Source organism: Halichoeres trimaculatus, unplaced genomic scaffold, assembly GCF_033239565.1.
Source record: "Halichoeres trimaculatus isolate MK-OKI-2021-1 unplaced genomic scaffold, fHalTri1.1 fHalTri1_scaffold_10, whole genome shotgun sequence".
In the NCBI taxonomy this organism is placed as follows: domain Eukaryota; kingdom Metazoa; phylum Chordata; class Actinopteri; order Labriformes; family Labridae; genus Halichoeres; species Halichoeres trimaculatus.
Window position 1 is genome coordinate 21,393,450 of NW_027437187.1, and position 22,968 is coordinate 21,416,417.

A 22,968-nucleotide genomic window follows, 5' to 3' on the forward strand; every position below is an offset into this window, starting at 1 on the left:
TCGTTAAACATGAGGAAAAGCTTAATCTTAAACCTCTTAAAACTAATAAAAACAAAACTTTTCAGAGAAAACAGGACCTAAATACAAGGCAGCCAAATAATACCTTAAAATCGCGACAGAAATCAGATGTGAGAAACATTTCTACAAGGTATATTCATTTTTTAAAACTTTGACCACAGCCTATCTGGAATGGCTGGGGAGATAGATTTTTTGACCTATACTGTCACCAGGAGGAGCAGTTTTTGTGATATCCTCACTTCGAGTCGAGAAAGATGACGTCCTTTTTTCTTTTTTTAAGAGTCATGACTCTTTGATTGATCGGCTCATAATCAAACAGTTAGCATATTAATTGAATATTTTTGATTGAATTGCACATGATAAAGAGCAGAGTTTTGCTTTATCGCTGCATTTTACCACTTCACATCTTGCTGTTAGGGGTTTAGAGGGGTCATCACATTCTAAATACCAACATGACTAGAACATCATCTAAAATTAACCAAATCCCACACCATGATTCAGTTTAACAGTATTCCCTTCTGTGTGACATTCCTTCAATTTTTTTCACCCAAAAGTGGTGTGAGCCAAGAATTCCCCTCAGCCCCAAGAAATGTCCATGAGCTTCCTGACAGTCTGTGACCAACCCCATCAACGCCCCCATCAATTCTAGGATTAGAGAGATCTCCATGTGGCAGAGAAGGTTAACCCTAAGCAACAGGTTTACAACTCATGGCAACTCAGAAGAATGTTTCAACATTTTTTTTGTCTATCAACTTCAGGCTTTACTAAACTGGTTTTAACGTCAAAACAGCAAGTGGGGATGAAAAATTGGGAGTTTAGAGAAGGGCGAGTGTGTGGAAACTGAAGTATCTTTTGGACACTAGGAAACAAGCAAAACCCCAAATTGTTGCTATTAAAGCAGCAATAATATTGACATCCCTTGAGGCACACATAATCAGCTGAGGCTGAGGTCCATTAAATAAAGCTCTGCTGGGAATAAGGAGGCATTTCTTTAAAATAAAAGTTTTGATTCAATTACACACATGGCTTCTGGAGTAAAACTCTTATTTCTATTTATTTTTTATTAAAGTTCAATAAAAAAACAGGTAATATCTATGACAAAAATGTTCCTGTAAATGTTAGGAGCACTTTAAAAACAAAAAAAACTATGGCAATTGTATTTTCTTTTTTTTTTGTGAATATACTCTGGAGCATAGTGTGTCAAAACAAGAAATGAAGTTTTACAATTAACCAAACTGGAAATTTCCAGCCTTCCAAGCCAGTCATTTCCAGTAACAGAGCTCCTTGTGCACAGTAAAACTACCCCTCATAAATTAATGATTTGCAGACTGCCCAATGACAGCCCTGCTTATAATACTTCCAGTAATATAAATAGCAGCAGCGCGTATTCTGCTGAAACAGGTGGCACCAATATTAGCATCACCATCCGAGGAGAGGGAGGGGTCAGGGCTGCCTGAATTCCACACACAGCCAGTTGACTGGAAGAGTGTGGACGGATAAATACGACCCTTTGGCATGCCTGTCATCTCAGGAGACCACCTGTACACACACACGCACACACACACACACCACACACACTACACTTCACACACACACACACACTGGCTGCCTTCGTTCTACCCATCAGACAACCCAGGTCACATGCTTCCAGACGTGGCCTTCAACCTGTGCTCAAAAACCCCGCTCTCTCACACACACAGACACACACACACACACACACACACCTCCACGCTGAAGGACTCTCAGATGTGTGAAGGAGCAGATGTGAGAAGTGGAGGACATCGTCTGTCAGGAGAGGCTTTAATGGAGGTACACACTCTCACATATGGTCGGAGTGGCTGTTTACCAGGAGAGTGCTGGTGTGGGAGCACGGTGTTGACACAGTTCTGCGCACATCCTACTGCCTCCCTATAGTTTATCTTGGAACCACTCCTCCAGATCTAAAAATGCTTATCTCTGAGTCAGACATTACAGGAAGTGTAGCAGAGGTCAAGCACAGGTCCCGAGTGACTCTGTGACTAATCCAAATCACAAGAATCTCCTATTTTCACACATCACTCCCATTACAGGAGTGGATGCTGATTCACCATATTCACACGGCAGCACCTTTTTCCTGCACCACACATAGTAGGCTATCTGGTGATAAGTCATACTGCTGTTATCCAAGTAAATCACGAAACAAATGTTGGAAATTTGATTGATTCTGCCAGTTTTGTGCTTACAGATTGAACAGAAACTGAAATACAATCAGCCCCTCAAAGAAACTTTTAACGTTAAAACAACATAAAAAATACCATCTAACAGGGGCTAAATTTGGTATTTGAAAAAAATGATTTAACTTAAAAAAAACCACAAGTTTTGATTGCTCATACCATCACTTCAGACAGCAGCTAATGTCGTGATGCTATCAAGAATTTTACACTTTAGCTACGAGGGTGGGCTGAAAAGTTCATAGCCTGACTAGGAAGAACTTACAGCATGGTTAATTTTTCAACACAGTCGATGTTTACTTGGATTGTTGCTTTGGCAGACCGTCCGGACCTTGGGTCATATTCAAGGCTCTCCCTACCCCTCTTCAGCCACCCACTTTTTCACAGTTGACAAAGCTGGAGCATCATCCCCTAATGCAGCAACCATGTCAGGATGAATGTCCATAACCCCTTTTTCTGCAGATATTTAATAACACAACAGACGCACAATGCCAAATTTTATCCATATTCAAAAAATGTCTCTGGTTCTACTTTTCAAAGTCCTCAAACACTGCACCAGCAAAGTTAAACAGAAAATAAACCATGTTGCAGTATCAGAAAATGTTGAATTTAATGCATGTCAAGTTTTATCCCTATGGCACGACTCCTTCCTAGTCAGGCTCCAAACTCTTCAGTCCTTCCTCGTATATCAATGTTCAGGCACATCTGAGCTAATGGTACCTAGTTAGCTAAATATAGAAATGGACAATCCACCTTTATCCTTCCTATCCTTTACAAAAAAAGCAAAGTAAGATTTGAACCATGACCAGCTGGGCTGACATATTGTGTGGAGGGTGTATTTTGGGGCCAAGTGATGTCATGCCCTTCAGCTAGCCAAACACGTGTAAAGCTTACCAATATGACATCTTAAGGTCAAATTCTTAAACAACAAAACAAATTGTAGATTTAAAGCCAAAACTCAGGGTTATGAAAAGTTCAGTATTATCTGTATTACTGGAACTTAGGAAAACAATGATAGGTCTAATGACCCGTACTTAAGCCAGTCACCAGGGGGAGTTTGAATGTGTAAGCCTTACTTTTGGAGAGCTTTCACTTCGTCCATCTTTTCATACATTCTTGTGTATTAACCAGGAGGTAGCTGATAGCTGACTTGAGCAGTTGAAAGATGACAGCTAATGAACTATAACAAATAGATAACCTTCTCGAGATGACCTCCCACTTTTCACTATCTTTAGTCTTTTCAGTGGCTCATCAGTCAAGAGGAAATAATACCAATAAACAGATTTCCTAAGTTCATATAGTAAATGGTCTAAAAACATCACACTGGTGTTATAACAGCATTTGCAACCCCAAAACAGATAGAATTGTCATATGGTCTATTAATTATTCTAAACACTGGGAAAAAAAAAGCACCACCAACAATCTGTATGTGGTAGCTGAGTCATCACAAAGACTCATTCAAGAGGTTCCTCTGAATATGTTGAGATCTGGCTCTGATGTTGTCTTTATAAATTAACCATTCACATGGGTTATTTGTAATTAAGTTCAAAAACATTTGACCTTCCTTAAGACATAGTTTACTGCTTTGGTAATAGCTGATTCAAGTCCTGATGTTATGCATTTCCCATCTTTGAATGGAGCACACACTGCAAATTAAGGGAACCTCTGTAGTAAGAATCCAACAACTCAAAAGGGACTTGACACAGAAACGAATAAATTGATTTACAAGTAGCTCAATCCTCAATCCAGTCTCACATTTCAGAGAAATTCAGAAGTCTGTATTTGTGACAGGTGACTTAAATCTGCAGAGGAATTCTATCTCTTCCTGCCTGACCAAATTTAAGCCCAATCCCCAGACCCAGCTAGGAGTAATTAATGGTTCATTTTTCCCTGAGTGAACCATACAGCAGTAATTATGACCATATGCTGTTCCAAAGACTTTTAATTGCCTAATTAAAATCTTATTAAACTATTGAACAGAGATAGGAGACATCTTGAACTCGAGGTTCAGAGGAGTTAAATTCAGCAGGCCTCCTTCTCCTCCGGGGCTTGTGACACATGGTCAGAGGTTGAGAGTTTTATCAAAAGCATTGACTTCTTCATATATCCCAAATTGAGAGCCGAGAATGTATTGATAGATAACAGTAAAATATGGCTGTGAAAGTGGATGAGCATATATCATCACCTCTGGCTTTAAAAACCCATCCGAAGGCCTAATTCAACCCTGCTTGGAAATATTTGAAATCATATTCCATTTCAGTTCTTTTCCCTTCTGTGCAAATTTCCATAACAGATGTGGGGCCAGAAGAAGCAGCTTGCTGATGAAATGTTAAGTAGCAAAGAATGGTCTGACGCTAGGCCTGCTATTACTGGCTGGACCAGAGTGGGTGAAAAAGAGCAGAAGGGTCTCTGTGGCAGGACACAAAATTGCTGCAAAACTCAGAGGAGCACAGGACTAAAGGTAGGAGCAATTACACCTTGTACTTCTGATACTTTGTCAGAAGTATCAGATCTGACCCAGAAGTCAGAAATCTCTTTGAGAGACTAATTTTACAGAAAAAACATTTGAATAAATCAGTTCCTAAATACTGTGTGATATTCATCTTCTTTTATGGCTTTGTGTCCTATACACTAGACACTTGAGCCATACCTTAGTGTTAAAACTTAAAGAATGCATCAAAATAAACCTTCAAAAACACTAAATACAGAAGGATGAGGACCAACATGTGCCTTCTCTGGACTCATTACATTTTTCAACAGTCTTTAGCCAAACCACTCTAAGGAAGCTGCCTGCACACTGCAGACATGATCTCTTTTTTCCACCCTTTGCTTTGAAATGGGACACCTTTTTAATTTTAAGCATCAAGGGTTGTATCAATTTATAACCCTCTAGATCCTCTAACTTATGGAATCATTACAACGTTTTGCTCTTTAAACTAAGCACTTAAAGTCAGGCAATTTGGGTTTGAAAGATTATTTATTTGCTACAGCAAATCTTTTACTGTTGGTAAGCCTTGTTTGTTTTTTTTACTTTTGACTGATGCAACAGTTGTGAGCATTTGTGGGATGAGCAACAGAACTGAGTATGGGGGTTGTCCACAACTATAAATGTACCAAATCAACTCTGCCAATGCCAAACAGCTAATTCTGCTATTGCTAGTGACTCTTGCTTTAGACTTCATGCAACCCCCAGTGCTGATAACTGGTTGACTGATTTGCACCTGATTGGCAGCACCTTTGAGCATGAGTCCTACTACGGTGGTCGGTAGGTGTCTTAACAACAGCATAAGATCTGAAGCATTGTTACAAAAAAGACACAATTGCCTTAATTTGTTTTCGCTATCTTAACATTTTCAAGGATTTTTTTTCTGGGATATTTCGTGGCCACTGCAAAGTCACCTTTACAGACTCTGAAGTTCTGAATGTCAAATATTCTACAAAAACACTTAAAGGATGAATAAGGTTGTTGCTTTATATTCTTGCTGATTATTTTCTTTAATAGTATACAATTAACAAAGGTTTAGAACCGTTACAACTTATCCTGTACCACATTCACACCATGGCATTCAAAAAACGATTTGGCACTCCTTTCTGAAAGGGAACCTGACCTTTTTTTGAGCGGCAGAGATGAACCTTATGCACTGAAATAATATTACCTCGCTGCTTACCATTTTTTCTTTTGATGAACACAGGAAACAAATATTTACAGGATGGCTAAGCTGCAGACTGCACTTTCTGTCTTTGTAGGAGGAAAAAATGTCCTTAACACAAATACATAACATCATGTTCAGATAGCTGTATGTTGTGACCTATTTGTCACAGGTGTCCGGATGTGGATTTGTATAATTTTTTAAGTCTGTTTTCCTTAATCTAATTTTAGTTTACCCTAGTTTTACACCAGGAAATACTTTTATCCTGTGCATGTGTGCTTTCTCATAAAATTCTAGCTGTCCTGCTTTTTTATGTCATATACAGTAGTCACTTGATTGTAAGTGGAGAAACAGTTTTGAACAGCCGTAGAAAATGTGACAAAACACAGCCCCGTCCAGTAGAAGACACATTCATCAAAGACTTTTATGAGAGATATAAAAACACAATATAATATTGTTCAGTGCACCGGAGGAGATATGGAAGTCTGGGTCTTTTATGAGGACTCCTGGCGTTTCACAGACACAGGTGAGGAGCCGTTGTAGCGCTGGCTGCTGTAAGTAGGTCAGGCCTGCTTAAACACTCACTTCTCTTCTCAATGTCTTCTCTTATTTGCCATAAAATTGTGTCTGCACTAAGTGGAGTGGAATATTGACCTTTAAAGAGCTTGTGCTGATTACACAGCGTCCACCAGAGGCACTTTAACTCACTTTATCAAATTTATCTTTGTTAACTTGCAACATTGTAGTCTAAAATAAACAGTCACAGTTTTCTGGGCTTTGTGTAGACCAATGTTCATATCTTATCTGTCATACACTTTAACTATCAGGTAATAGCTTTTGAAATACCATATATGCATCTTGCTTTATCTGTTTTTACATGGCCAGAGTACAGAATCAACAGAAGAACTAACACTGCTACTCAAAAAAAATGTTGAAGAGAAGTGTGAAATGCTATCTGAGACTCACTTGTGGACTAATGATTAAAAATGCCCAGTGTATATCATTGGCTAATAGTTTAAACTCAGGCCATCCAAACATCAAAAAGCATCAAAATATTTATCCTCTCCAATTCAACTGTTGTGGCATCTATGAAAGGCCATAAACAAAGCAGCGTGGCTCTTCTCCCTTGATGTCCGCAGCAAGAAGCTGCACGCATTCCAGTAGCTTAGAGGCTTAAACAGAAGTTCAGGCTATGGGCCACTGGGCAGAGAGCTGCACACATCCATCACTGTGTGAGACCGATAAAAGGCTCAGAGTGTCCGCTCCTCCACATGTCCATCAACTATACAATCCACTGACCCTCCTCAAACACAATTCACAGTTTGAACAGTCTACAAAGAACATGATAACCCTAGAGATCAAACTCTCAGGTTAGAGGTTTTTCAAGTCTTACAAGGTAGCTATTGGGAAAGTGTGCTGTAAAGTGGTTCTTGGAGGGATTTGGTGCTACTCTTGAAAAAAAAATGGACGGTAATTTTTTGCTTGGGCACCGCTTACAAAGCCAATTTACTGAAATGGTTTGATCCGTCAATGCTCAAAGTCTCATTTTTTGCTGCATTTTGTGGCCTATTACTGCATAAGCTGGCTTATCACCTTCACCTGTAGCTAAGGGCAATCGCTAAACTAGCAGGAGCGTGCATGTTGTTTCTCCTTTTAGCTCGTGTGCAGGACCAACCCAATAAGGACTAAGGATGTAAGTTTGTAGTCTCCAAAAAGTCCTTGAACGGCATTAGAAATAACTTACTTTACATCTTTTGGCTTGAGAAGTATTTTGCAAGATATAATCACCTAACTGTGAGTCAAAAGATAAAATTGCTAATAACAAGTATGCTCTGCTAAATGCCACACTGCACCTCTAACACACCAGGGAAGGTAAAAAATCTGACATAATGCTGACTGACAGAGATTCTTAAAATCCTGTAAACAAGAAGCAAATGATGAACAACAGATCTCAAAGAAACAAACTTTGAACCTATGCATCCTCGAGCCTCTAGCTGTTGTGATTCCATGTCCTTCACATCCTTGTCTTTAACCCTAACACGCCTAAAAAGTTAATACCGAGCACCGTCTGATTTTCATCTGACCTCCGTATTTGTCAAATATTTCACATTAAAATATCTGAGTGGGGGTCCGTTCTCCTCTTTATGTGGGGTCTGAGGGTGGGGCAGCTCCCCCCTATGCATGGTGACCTCGCTTAGCGAAGATCAATAGTGAGCTGCACATTCCTCACTCCAAGTCCACAGAAGTCACTTAGGCCTTGGTATCCCAGTCATCCAAGCCGTCTCACGAATCCTTTAGTATGCTGATATTTGGGCTAAATTCCAATCATTGACATACGACATCCAAGGCGACCAGACTTGACCTTCAAGGGCAAGGTACGTGGTAAACCTTATAAAGGAGATGAACTCCTGTCACTCAAGAGGATCACGCTATGGGCCATGCTAATTCAGGAAATCAAAGGCAAATTTGTCAAGCTGGCGTTGCTCAGTTTGGATCTAATTTTTTCATGTTTATACTTCACATTTTCTCTCTCTGCCCTCTTCCACTTTCCCTGAAAACAGCACTGTACATAGCCAAGCACGCAGCAAAATTATGGAGCCCACATTGAACTCCTGGCTAGATGATTAAATGGCTGACTGACTCTTCTATTTAACCAGACAAGCATAATAAGGGGATTAGCAACCTATCAGATGACAGAGTTCAGTGTGCTTGGCTGCAGGTATACAGGCAGATATCCTATTTCACATCATTTGCTAATGACTGAGAGGTTGGCATGGATAAGTCTTGTCTTAAAGTATTACATTTGAAGGAAATAATATCAAACATCTTTATTTTTTTAAATGACATTGTACATAATGACTTTCTTGAGGTTGACTCTTTTAAGAGTTTAGTTATGGTGAAGAACTTCAAATAGGGTCTCAAAGCTCAAACACTTTTTTTTCAACTTCAGTGAAAAAACTGGATTGCGTGTGAGATCCAATCCGCGTCTCGACACGTCAACACAGAACCCCAGACCCCCATCGCTGGGTGCATGTAGGTGGCAGTTGATGTCATGGAGAGATGGAGGTGAAATGATCTCTTACTGGAAAGCTGAGACTCTCCACTGTGATAACAGACCTCATGCATATGCCCCAACAACTTCACCTACTTCACACACATAAGGGTAAGGCTGGTGTAAGATGATAGAAATCAAACTTAAGAAATGGGTTTAAAAAATTTGACCCAAGTGAATCAGTCATAATTTTATTAACCAGAAACAGCCAAAACCAACTTCAACATTCCAGCCAAATATATATATATATATATATATATATATATATATATATATATATATATATATATAGTTTGTATTTTTTTATGTTGTTGGAGCTCTAACATTTTTAATGATATATGGCAAATTAAAAAGTGCACTACCAGACAGTTAAGCAGCAAATTAAAAGGTTAAGAAAAAAATTTTAAAAAAAAAAGAAAAGACAGAATAGTGTGTCCCCCACAGCACAATCTATTGACCAGCACAGAAGTCATTTTGAGGGACAAAGAAGCATGAAAGTGTCAGCACTGTGAACTTAAACTGCACCTGCATGCCGAACATTTTCATCCTCTCCAGATGTCTGGAGGCCTCACTAGACCCAGTGCCAGCACATCTATTACTGTCTCCTCCACTGGCCAGACTCTGGTGGATAACTGCCAGAACGAAAGCAGAGATGCAGGGGGGATCGGAGCCCTGCAGCCACTCATGCTGCACAAAAAGTGCTGAAAGAGGCTAGAAGATGGCTTGTGTGCTGTGTCTTAATATATCACATCTTCAATCCGATCTGATGAATTATTCAGACCGTGCTATCTACTGTGCCTCTCACCTAAAACATCTGCCCTGCCAGCCTGTCTGCCAGCTCTGGCTCACTCCCTGTCCTGCCACAGGAAGCTTTTAGTCTGCTGCTGTCCTGTGGTCTCTGTTACATTTAACCCCCTCCCTCTATCTCTGTTTCCATCACTCAGACTGGAGGAATAAGGTGCTGTGAGATTATGTTACCATGTCAAAGATCTGCCTGTACAAGGTTTTGGGAAAAAAAACAGGATCTTTTTGATATGGGGGAAATATCTGTGTTGACAGAGATGGATAAGCTAAGAAAGTAGAGAATTTTATCTCTCTGTTGTGTAGGGACCGGTCTCTTTCTGTGTGCAAACACACCACGAATAGGAAAGCTAAACTGACATTGTAGTATTTTGTTGTAGTGATACACCATAGGGTAACATGCACCTAACCAGCACTGTTAGCACTAATTTAACTTTTTCAAATGATCAAAAACTTTTCCTCAACCTGTAAATGCATCAATTATTTATCGGTAGCCTATTTTTCAGCAATAAAAAAAGACAACGGCTTGTTTGCAGTGAGGCAATTAGACGGCTGTGATCAGAGAAACGGCAGGAATGTCTGTAAGGGTCAGTGGCACCATTAGCAGAGTAAAGGGCACAACCTGGAATGCTAAGAGATATCAAATCACAGTGCTGGGGGAGGGATGGGCTGCTAAACAGGTCCCGTTCAGAGGATGATTCCATTAATCTACTCTACTGCAGTACTCATGTCAGGAAACACACGAACATGTCCGACCGCTAACAACCACCTGATGCATGTTTGCTGTATGTGACACCTTATAGGAGTTCACCAAGTCAGGGTCAAATGTACGCACAGCTCTGAGGTTTCAAACGGAACTTTGTTATTAAACATGCAAGAGGAACAGGTGTTAGGTGAAGTATGATGGAGACTTACCCTGAAAAGACTGTTTTGCAGTTCTCACAGCTGCACACATGGAATGCTGACATACATGTAAACATAATCCACATGCTCTCCTGAGAGCTCCTCCACAGTCTTGTTTACAGTTAATACAAGTCAGCATAAGAAGCAGAGCAGGTCATGTGGAGCTCTGGATACTTTTCTGACTTGTTTTGTGCCCATTTGTTGTGGGTTAAAAGTCAGATCTAAGTTTCCCTGACAGACAGGACAGAACACAGCGACCTGGCCGTGTTCCATGTCCCCAGTCATTTCCCACATCGTGGCACAGTGCTGGACTGGGAATAAACAGAGGAGCCCGCTGTGCTCCCAGAATGCATGTTTGCAGAGTTCCCATCAGTGAGTACACAGTAATAGGACTCCCTGAAGGCCTGTATTTAACCTTTAGGTTACAAGTGGCTGGCCACTCTACAGGCCAGCCCTCCTCTGCCTCAGATATTAACCCTTTTCTTACTCGCTCGAGTCAAAACAAACATGAACAAGGAGAAAGCCAGATCAGGAATCATATCATCTGAAAACAAGGATAACATCTGGAAGAATGGTTCTTATCTGCTCATTCCAAAGCCTGGAAATACACTACACATCGCTGCTTTTAGATGAGTATGAAGATGTGATTCAAAGACAACTGATCAAACTGCTCATGGATGGGCTTTAAGACAAGATCTGAGGTCATTTACATCTGGAAAGACAGATCAAACATCAGACATGACGTAGAAACTACATTAAACAACAATTCTGTCCTGTTAAAGCGCTTTGATTTGCCACAAATACGATTTTTCTTACAAAATAAACTGTATTTTGTGCACAGGTTTCAAAAAAACATTAATGCTGAAACATTAAGTCAGCCTGATTCTGTGTCATTTTTCTCTCTTTGATATCAAATTAAAAAGACAACACCTCACTTTTTAAATTCTGGGATGTGTCTATGTAGCTGGATGCACGGCTTATGACGTGAAAGGAAACAGTTTTTTGGCTGGAGTTAAAAAAACACACCATGAGTTTCTGAAGACATATCCGCACAGTTTTAAGTGGGATTTAATTCAAAGCACAGTTGCAGCTTCACACACATTTTCCTTCAGACTTCAGTCACTGGCATGATATCTAACAGTATATTGAGACACAAAACCACATAGAGAGGAACAGAGAAAAAGAAAATGTTTTGGGAGTATATTTCTCTCTCTTCCTCACACACACACACACTCTCTTACACACACTCACACACTCTGAAAACGGGAGGGAGTCAACCTGCCTATCCAAACAGATGAAGGAGAAGGATCAGAGTAGCCTAAAGCTGAGAAAATGCCCTTGGGATATGCTGACAAAATGGAAACATGTGCATACGGGATCAAACTGTGATGAAGCAGTATGATTTATTTCTTTGTATTTTCTTCCCTGAACAGATTTAGTAAACTGCAACAGGTTATTCAGCACTTATTAAAAAAAGAAACAGTATTTAATAACTTGCTCACTTTCTTTTTGTATTTAGAGTTAGAATCACCTTTATTCACTAAGTATCTTCAAGAATACAAGGAATTTGACTCCAGTTTGAACTCTGTGCAAGGCTTTTTCTACAAATCACTAACATCACGTTAGCTTTATTTTAGTCAAGGAATCTGGATTGGAGGTATTGATAGTCAGGCACCATGCTTTACCAACGCGCCAAAGCTTTTCTGACAGCATCATACAGGCACTTCATTGTGAAGGCCGCCGGCATCCAGAATGCAACTGCCAGCTGTTTTCTTTGTGGATCAACCCAAAAGAAAACAGCAGGCCAAGGTCAGCACAGACAGGCTTTTCTCCGGCAGCAGACCGATGAATCTCCAAACACGAGGCCGTAAAACAAAAAGTCTCTCTGTCACAATCGAGATGGATTATATTCCGCCTGTTGTGGAAAACTCAACCATTCTCAAAAAAAAATCATGAAAGCTTCTCTTTATCCCAGCCCTGTTGGGTGTTTGTTCATCATTCGAGGATCTGTATCTGTAGGCGGGTTTCCATCCACTGTTTTTTTATGCCAGTTTACAGTTTGAAAGTTGATACTTGCCTAAAATGAAGTTAATTAATACATGAAGTGCAATGAGAATATGCTTGGCAAATGTTTCGTAAAGCATGTGTGTGGAGCAATTAGACTTTGATGCTCCTCTAATGAATACATGTTCATATGAAAGAGCTTTTTTTACTATTTGAGGTTTGTTTTAAGACTCCATCTTCTACTCTTGAGCCGGCATAAAAGCACCTGAAAATGAAAGCACAGGAGGCTGTGTATCTTCCTGTGAGGAGTTTTCATGTTCTTCCCATGCATGTGTGGGTCCTCTCGGGGTACTCTAGCCTCCTCCTCCTACAGGGCTCTGCTCATCACGCTGATTGGTCATTACCTGTAGTTGTAAGTGTGAGCATAAATTACTGTTTATGACCTGTCCAGGGTTTACCACACCTTGTGCTTAATAACTGCTGGAGAGCTCAAGCCCCCCAGAGGTTTAAAAGTCAAAAAAGTGGTTAAGAAGGATGGATAATCAGCCAATTTTGGCAAAATAAATGCTGCAAAAATAGTGAGATAAATTTGTATTTGGTAGATTTTTTTCAAAGCTCTTTAGCAACAAATCTTTTACTTTTTGGAAGTTTGTTCAATACCCTTTTTAAAATGGTGCCACTTTATAAGAAACATGCACTTGCAAGATGAGCAGCAGAGCTAAGTATGTGTGGTACTGAAATGTTTAAGATAAAAGAGCAATGTCTGTTTCTCATGTTGGCTTCAAACTCTCCAGAAACTAGAGCTGGAACATTGTGCTATCCTCACAATTCGATCCTATTATGATTTTTGGGGTACCAATTTCAATTGAAATTGTGATACTTCGATAGTTACGATTTTTGCAATTTTTAGTTTACTTTTTTTAACACCGGTCCATGAAAAAGTTAAATAATGATGATGATAATGTCTACCAACTACATCAGGAGCCATATTTTCCCATAAAATGCACATCACAAGAGTCAGAGAGAAACATTTCACCCTAACTTTTCTCCAATCCAGTTTATAAACAAAGACTGAAATGAAGAATTTGAATTTGCAAAAAACTTCTTTTTTTGACAAAGAATCCCGAATTTGATATTGTCCAACAAAAAGTACTGGTATATCGATTTTTGATTGATTTTTTTCCCACCCCTAATAGAAACTTATTGACATTTTTTAAATCTTACTCTGAAAGATGAAAGAATAAGAAAAATATAAATATAGATAAGGGAACTTTCTTAGTGGGAGCAAAAAGAGATAATTCTTATTGTTGGATAAAAAAGATGGTTTGAGAAATGATGGAATTTTATCAATCTTGCAATTCTCTAGAATAGCACCTTTTTCCCCCTTCCTCAGCAAGATCAAGCAAGGTCCTCTCGTACAAATAAAGGGTTTGAGGGGTTTTCAGAGAAAAAATGGGAACACCTTGGGTCTTTCCACTAATCCAATAAGGAAAAATATTTTCATGAGCAGATGCTGGACCTTTGAATAAGAGATAAGGAATAAATGTCCTGAACTTTATTATGACACAAAGCAAAGAACTCTGTCCTCAAACGTGTCTTAGAGGGACTTAATGGGAACATTAACACCAAAGCCCACTCTCCACTGGTGAAAAAAAAAGACTAAATTGTTCCTGTTATTTCACAAAACAGTTAGCTTTGTTGAGCTCTGTTGACACAGGAGAGGCAGCTTGAGAGATTTTTGCTCAGGAGGTATTTGGCAGGGCACACTCAAAAGTAAGGAAAAGGAGAGAAGTCAAATGTAGCATCGACCTCCACGATGACGTTTGACAAACTTTTCCGTTTTAGGTTTCAACTCATTAACTACCACCCACAGTTTGGCATCAGTTTCTGTTGTGCTGCCAGCAGCATGTGAAGGGAAGACTTCATTGTCATGCAGTAACACCTGATGCTTCTGTGTTGTAGCTGAAAGCATCTCACCATGAACCCAAAACTAGTGTCACAACACAGAAACTCCTCAATGATCCGACTCTCAGCACCACACACAGCACACTGCGTTGATATTTATGTTCTCACTCTCTCCCATGAGCTTTTCCACACTCCTCGGAGTCCACACTCAGTTTCAAGTTTCCAGACAACGTGTGCATGTGTGTGCACAGGCTGTCACATTCACAACTCCTTTCTAGGGAAAAAGACCCCTCTTTCCAGTTGCAGAAGTCAAACTCAGCTTAAGGAGTCAGAGTCATCATTTTTCTTCCAGCCAGGAAGACTAAAAATATAAACATACACCCCAGTGAAGAGCTGTGTTTCCACAGACAATAAGTCCAAGATCAACATCTTTAAATGCATGGGTAGCTCCTACACAAACAACAAATGCAAGCTCAGTCAGGACAGAGAGACAGGGGTTCAGACTGGGTTTTCAATGACCCCCTGGCTCTTCTATCACTTTGTGATAAAGACCTGCTGAAGAGGGAGGAGGGCTGCAGCGTATCAGCTCACACCCACTTATCCCTTTAAAAGAGAAAAACTAACAAGGAAGCTCTCACAGACTAAGCCATAAAAACTTTATAGCCCTCTTACAGGGAAATGACAGGTTATCCTGGCACAATTTCAATAGGTAACCAGACCTGCAGCGTACTCGCATTAATGATTCATGAAGCCAAGGCGCCACACAGTTAATGAACAGAAGGATGGTCTCTACAACAGCACTACTTACACTCTGTCGCAATAAATGAAATGCTTCCTTCAGATGTTAAAAATAGCTTCCCTTAGTTGGCACAGATAAACCGATTCCTCCTTCAGAAAGTGTCGGAAGAAAGTCCACAGGAATGACAGAGTTTAATGCTCCGGTAGAGGACAGGTCCAGACTCTCCCTCTGCCTGACAAAGTGTCGTACTACAGCCTGCGTACAACCGCTCCACATGCTGGAGCTCCTCCCCTCACACACTGTGGGTGGGAGGAGGAGAGATAGGGAGGCACATTGATGCTGGGTGATCTTGACTCACTTTTTGCTGTAAAATGTGCCTGGGTTTTTTTTTTTCTTTTTTTGAGAATTGAAACTTTTGTTACATGCTATAAACCATTAATTACAATGTAAAAGGCACTGTTCAACAGCAAAGTATTCAAATCAGTGTTTAAACAGGCTTTAAGTATTAGAATTAAAGTGAAATTGGTGTAACAAGAATGACAGATTCTTTCAGATTTCATGTGTTTTCTGCAAACTTTGCTTTCACTTTGATTACAGAAATAGTCAAATCAAAACTGTAGAGTCATGTGTATCCTGTGATTTTCTAGTCACAGGACTGGAAATGTTCTGCTTTTAAGAAACCCCAACCAACTCATGCAAAAACTTGTGATAAAGTTACACAGAAGAACATAATGAATCCACACGCTTTGATGTGGACAAACTCATAATGTGAACAGGAACCAAATCAGACAAAGTCTTAATCACAGCGAACGCAGCCTTTGAGCCCCCATGGGAGTAGGTTTCCTTGTTATGGACAGCAGATGTTTGACTCTCAGGGAGAGGCTTGCTACCATATAAAGACTGACTTTAATGATTGTAATTACTAATAAACTGCTGTACTTTGAGCCCTTCATCATATTAATCTTTTAAATGCTGTCTGGATTTTGTTAAAGGGGAAGAAAGAGGACTAGTGTGGTTAAGGCTGAATTGAATTCTTATTTCTTTATAATTAAAATCATAAACTTCAAATCTCATACAAACCCCCCTTTTTGGTCTAGTTCTACTTACTGAACATTGTTTACTTCAATGATGTACAGAGTAGAATTGTTTTAAACAAGGGATTCAAGCTAAATCACACTTATAGTTCTTGATCTGCTTATTTTAGGAAAAAACTGTGAATTTAGGAAAGAACTGCAGAGCTACACAAAGGACACATGAAGAAACTGTGTGAGCTAGTGTGTGAGTTGAGTCACAAAGTAGTTTTAAAATAACGCTAACGACCCTGGCAAGGACACAGTTTTCAGGCCATATCCCTGTTAGTACAACAGGAATGACGCACAGCATCTTAAAAAAAATGCAGTTTCATGATATAGATAGAAAGTATTCTGCTTGAATGAGCCAAACACCACTCTGTGTTTTATAAACATAGCTTTTATTTCCTGGAACCCAAATAATAACATCTCAAGTTTGTTCTATTTTGATTGTTTATGTGATTATTGAAGGGAAAGGAGATCTGCATGCATATTTTTAAAGATATGCTGAACTGATTTTCTCCCCTGTGTGGAGACGCTCATGTTACAGTGAAGTGTTACCAAATAACTTCTCAAGGCTTTTCCAAAAATACATCCGGGGTAAATAAAGAGAGGTGTAAGATAGCGTGGTGCTGCTGAGATGGGGACGCCTGTCTTTAAAATAGCAGATGCTAATTATACACTTTAGGCAGCTGCTAAGGAGGGAGACACGATGCCAAGTTGGAGGTGTTGGGATTCTGAATGCCGGCGCAGTGCGTATCTGTGCAGAGTCAAGATTCCTGGCGGTCACCTGAGACGTATTTAGGCCACAGCAAGGGTACTCACTGGGTGTCTAATTTACAGCCAAACTCAGTTTGTTTCCACTGGAGCACAGCTCTCATTGAATGGGACCACCTGCCACCGCCATGCAGATGACCTTCTCTGAACAATACTTGGAACAAGAAGAGCCCAACCAAGAGACTCCTGAGCACGTGGGGCAGAGCATTCAAAGAGACAATGGATGGCCTGTTTCAATGATCATAACTCTCAGATCCCGCAGTGTTGCTTTTCCTCACCTCCATTACTTCAGACTTAGACCTGAGCCCACATGCAAGTCCAGCCATTCACGATGAAAACAGACCTTTTATACTAATAGTTACAAAAAAATCAACTAGCAGTGTGCATGAGCTAGGCTAATGCCCATACAAAGCATTAAGTTTAGCGGCGGTAGATCCCACCATTACAGGAGTGAACGGAAAAATTTTGCAAATTATAGCTATTTAAAGATGGCAGACATTGTGCTTTTGGGTTTTTGTTTAAGACAAAATACACAAAGAAAGCAGATATTTAGGAATTGAATGACTTTTTTGGAAAAGTATGATGTTGTTGAGATATGCAGTAAATTTAGATTAAGGATTATTATTATTGCTGTTTATGCGGAGCACACATGCACTATCAAAATTTTTGGGATAGCAGTTTCCCAGGACATTCCCCAGACATATGACATTCTGCACCTGACTCACACTCATGATGCAATTAGTTAATTTGTTAGCTTTATTCAGTCGTGCATGCAAGTAATGCTACAGCCACCGTTCATCACAACAGTAGTGTATATGGACCCTGATGTGCTGCAGCAAATCCAGACCCAACAACCAACTGCTTTATTCATTTTTTCCATTACTGAGCCAGAAAACTTCTTCAAAGAGTTTTTGGCTTTTTATTCTTATGTATAATATCAACTCTTTGGGTTTTTGACTGTTTATTGGCCAAAAAAAGAACAAAATTGAGAAAAAGATTGAAGATCGTTATTATAATAAATTGTTTAAGGATGCATGATATGATTGGTTCAGATAAGCTATCAGTTGATAATTCTTTGTTGTTGTTTTAAATTTAAATCTTTCTTTATCATGAATTATATCCAATAAAAACAACTGGAAAAAGATGTTTTTTACTTATTAACAAGCCTTCACATTCCTTAAAAGTAGGTGGCAGTTTGCAGTCTTTCATTGATTGAAGAGAAGAGCAACAACTGACAAGGGAGGAAAAATGCACCCACGTGTCTTTACTGAGTAACACAATCACATGTACAGCAACTATTCTGATAGGAAGAAAATAGTCATCAAGATTCAACACAGCAGATCTTAAATCCCCCCAAAAACTTGTCATTTCAAAGATAAATACACTGACAAGCTAAAAAGCAGCAGTAGCTGCAGCCAGAGAAAGCACCAAAATAATAGAGTGCCACAGTTCCAATGACTTAAAAACCGTTGTAAGTTTACCAAAGACAACTCAAACTAATGGTGTCTTTGAATCAGTCGCCAAGGTAACAGCTGCTCTGCAGACGTGTCCCTCCCTACCCTGTCTGATGTTATATCAACAGCAATGTCAGTGACATAAGTTCTATCAGAGATACTGGACTTCTGACTTTAGTCCAGTGAGTACGTTCAACGACCTAGGGGCAGGAAAAAGATTAAACCTATCATAGGGTGAGGAACTAGATTTGGTGAGTTCTCACACTAAAAAAAGAGAAACTTAGAAAAATGTCACAAAGGGTTGAAATTTCACATTTCAAAGTATTTCACTAAGGTCCAATAAACAGCTAAGGACGGAAAGACATTCTTGCATTGAAAACATTTTAAAAACTGGATTACAGCTGCAGCTATGGAGACGTCTGTTTTAATTTGATATTGACTTTATTTAAACATTGATGTAATTCAAGCTATTTTGAGTCCATTAACAGTAAAAAGTTTGATCATTCTGCCAGTGTGTTTCACACACACACACACACACACACACACACACACACACACACACACACACACACACACACACAGCTGGCAGAAGCGCTGAGAGGTCATTCTATACAAACCAATAACTGTTGAGGAATTAGAGTGTCGAGATAAGCCCCTTGTGTTTCACATATTAGCTTAATGGAAACACACCAGATAGCAGCTTTAGTGCTACTTAAAGAGTCACTGAAGCTGACAGAAGCACTGAGGACAGCTGAAAACCTCTGGCACTGAGTTTTCAGCTTCATGTTATCTCTTCGGTGTTCAGGTGTCTCACCATCTTCCATCAAATCAGTTTTTATTTTACTGTAGTAACGTGTTTGTTAAAACAGCGCTATACAATGTGTTAAATCACAGCAATACTGTTATTCACACGTCAGTAAAATGTAGCAACTCTGTCCACCATCCCCTCCTTTATCACGTGCCTACTCTATGCATTTATCTCAGCAGCTATATATTACTGGAGTAATGTGCAAAGAGCTGCACATATGGAGGCTGGAGTACCAACTGCTCTCAGCAGGAAGGAAGCACAACAAAACCAACACCATATCATATTTTCAGCACAAGAGTTACTGCGAACATGAAGTGAAAAATATTCCACTCTAAAGCTAAAACACTGCTGAGCATCTTTCAGGTTGTCAAGTGGTTGAATGGTAACAGCGGGTCACCACTTAACTTCAAGCATCTGTTCAGTGCTAACAGCTAAAAGAAAAGTACAAGACAACAAACCAAGGTAGGAAAGTTCCCGGAGTATCTCAATCAAAGCCTCAACTTGTTTTCACACCACTTGTGTTTGTGATTTGTCCTGATTTTAGAGCCTCAGTTTTTATGTGAAACCAGGTCACTGCAAACCATTGGCTGTGATGAGTCATTATTTGTACAAGGTTTAAATGTTTAACCACTGATTTACAGTTTTCCTCTAAAGTAGCTTAAAGGTTAATACACTCTTATTCCACTCTGCCTGGAAGTATCAGCTTGCACCAACACCTCATTAAACCCTCATGAGGTTTGAACCAGCACAGTACACATGCTTCTATTGAGTGCTGCTTCATTCTTCTTTGATAGCCAATTCATTTTTGCTCAAGTGCCAAATTTTTCCATTTACATACAACATACTCACACCTCAAGCCTTACCACCACAGCTTTCTATACGAGCACAATAAATCAGGACATTCTACCTGACACATCTCACTAAAAGTGACTTAAACAGTAAGTGTTTTGTGTCTTTGTAAGCACTGACTTGACCCTTACCTTATTAGATTAAATTTCATCTAATAAACTTATCTTTATAGGATCCTTTTTTTCAAAGGATTGGCACCCAGAGATTGTAAGGATTAGATTGTAGATTGCAGTTTTCACCAATAAAAGAGAACCTGTGATCAAATAATTAGATCAATAACTTAGGGACGTACCAACCTGACTTTTTAAGTCCCTAGTTACCAATACCTGAGCTTTTGATTGACCAATATGGATACTGATCTGATACCAGAATTAAGTTGCCATAAGAGTTGTTGCTAAAATAAGCATGAAATATCTCCAAACTGCTGAGCTGCTCTAGTTATCTTCTTTCGTGCTGACAAGGGAGTACACGCACATGTCACTGAAATCAGACCTAACTTTTGTTAGGCTGTATCAAAACAATATCCAAAATCAGGATTGGATTTGTTCATTTAAGCTCCAATATCCATTCAATACCTGCACTTTGGTACGGGCTGATACCAATGCTAATTTGATCGATGTCAGCATTAATTTGATACTTTCCATTCCTTAGTTTGAAGATGAGACTGAGAATTCTGTTTTGTCAACTTTAGGCTCCCCTATCTTTATACTCTGCTGAATAAAAATGCACCGTCCGATGTGATGATGGAAAACACGCACATTGTTGGGGTAAACATAGAACTAAGTTGAATAGATCTGCCCTTTTCCACTATAAACAGCTCCATTATTCCATTGACTCAACTGCTGGGTTATGAAATATTTAACCCATTTAAAATAGATTTTGGTGATTTTTGTTTAACTTATGCACTGAGTTAAAATCCCTCAACCCAACATACATTGGTTGACTCAGCACCTCGGTTGTTTGTGATTTGAACATCACATGTCATCACGTCAACAGACGTACTCCACCAATCAGACACCATGCCAGGCTCAAGGCATCAATCACTCGTGCATATTCGCACCTTTTCAAACAAATATTCTCTGTAAGCAAACTTCAAATGACTGATTACTGTTTAAATTGGACCAACCTTTTTTATGCATGTATTGGTAAATTTAACCAAGCATTTGGAAAGATTACTCAAGATATAGAGTTGAAACAGCCCAGAGCTGTAATTAATTTAACTCAGAACAGTATTTAATTTAACCCAGGTTTGGCATAGAATATTTAACTCCTTTGTTGGGTTAAAATGATCCAACCCATCTTGCTGGGTCGAAAAAGCTACTGCTGGGTTGGAGCTTCAATGAACAAGCATTTGGGTTGTAAAACAGCCCAAATTGGGTTACTTTTAACCCAATTGTTTTAAGTGTGTTGGATTGTCCCTTTTTCAGAGAGCAAAAAAATCTTGCTTTTTTGTATTGGACCACTACATCATACCAGAATAAGATCATTGTATCCCTATGATAAAGAATTGTAGATTTTCTTCAAAGTCAGGTTCTCAATTCATTGACTGTAAAAATTTGTTTGAAACCAAACAGGATGCAGCACAGGTGAATGAGTGCATTGTAAAGGTACCATCTGTAGGGGCTCAGTGTGATCCACATATTCAAGTGACTCATCTTGTTATTAAGTGTGACTGGTTCAGCATGTTGTAAGAATAATATACCCAGCATATGATCCAGTGTATTGTAGGTAGCCTGTTGAGGAGTTTCATCCTGGGCTTTTTCTGTTTCAGGGCAAATATGATGCTGTGATAGCTCTACATTAGACAAAAAAATGATATTACTCAGCCACACCTGACTCTGTGGCTCAGTGGCAAGGGTTTGTGGGGCAAATGCCCTCTGACAGGAAGGTTATGCCAATGAGGCCTCCCAGAGGGGTGTGTGTATGCGTGTGTGTGTTTGAGAGAGAGAGAGAAAGAGAGGGAGGGAGTGCTTCCAGTGGGAGCTGAGCTTTGAGCGCTTTGTGACTCACTTCTAGCCCTTTTATTACACTGTTGCATACATGCTTATTTTCTCTATGTCACCATCCTATCTGTTACTCATGAGTCTGAAACCAGTACTGGAGTTCCCAGCATTACTAGTCACATGTCATCTACATCATCAGACTATACGTGTGACTAATCACACCATGCTCCATTCAGGTGCTTGTGTTGCAAGCACCTTTCTTCATCTCTAGTTCTTTTATCTGTTTTTATCTTTGTAAAGAGAGATATGGTTTTTAGTAGTTCTGACCGCCAAACTATTTATTGGATTACCACTCTGTCAAAGCGGAGCCAAAGGCACAGCTCCAAAGTGAGTAGGTCTGGTTGAAATTGAACAGACAGTGAAAGAGGAACAGCTCGGATGCTCCTCAGGTGGCCCTTCATGTCCATGTGGCAGCAGCTCAACTTTCCTGTGCAAGCTACCTCAGGTGCCCCCTCCCCCACACGGACACTACACCTACGACCACAAACAGGAATAACTGTGTCGCTCCTTCCAGCAGAGGAGAATGAAATCAAGCAATTTTTATCCCTTTGTTGGAAGGAATTGGTTTTATCTGTCCACTAATACCTGTTTTTTTTCTCTTAAATTCATGTCAGCACTTCAGAAGGAGAAGGAAATATGATGTTATATGATGTTATATGATTTTGAAGATTTTAATCCTATGACCACTCCCAAAATACGGATGATCTAGCTAATTCTATTCATCC

General features: G+C 39.6%; 1 protein-coding gene across 4 annotated transcripts in view; it reads right to left on the minus strand.

Moving 5' to 3' along the window:
- sema4ba (sema domain, immunoglobulin domain (Ig), transmembrane domain (TM) and short cytoplasmic domain, (semaphorin) 4Ba) overlaps nt 1–22,968 on the minus strand; it is a 77,376-nt gene that overhangs the window by 25,754 nt on the left and 28,654 nt on the right. Inside the window, exon 1 of one of the 4 annotated variants that reach the window (XM_074677728.1) lies at nt 15,352–15,503. The exons of the other annotated variants lie outside the window; for them this stretch is intronic. The gene's annotated coding sequence lies outside the window, so the exon portion shown is untranslated. Of the gene's footprint in view, nt 1–15,351; nt 15,504–22,968 lie in introns of those variants that run through there. 4 annotated transcript variants of the gene reach the window in all.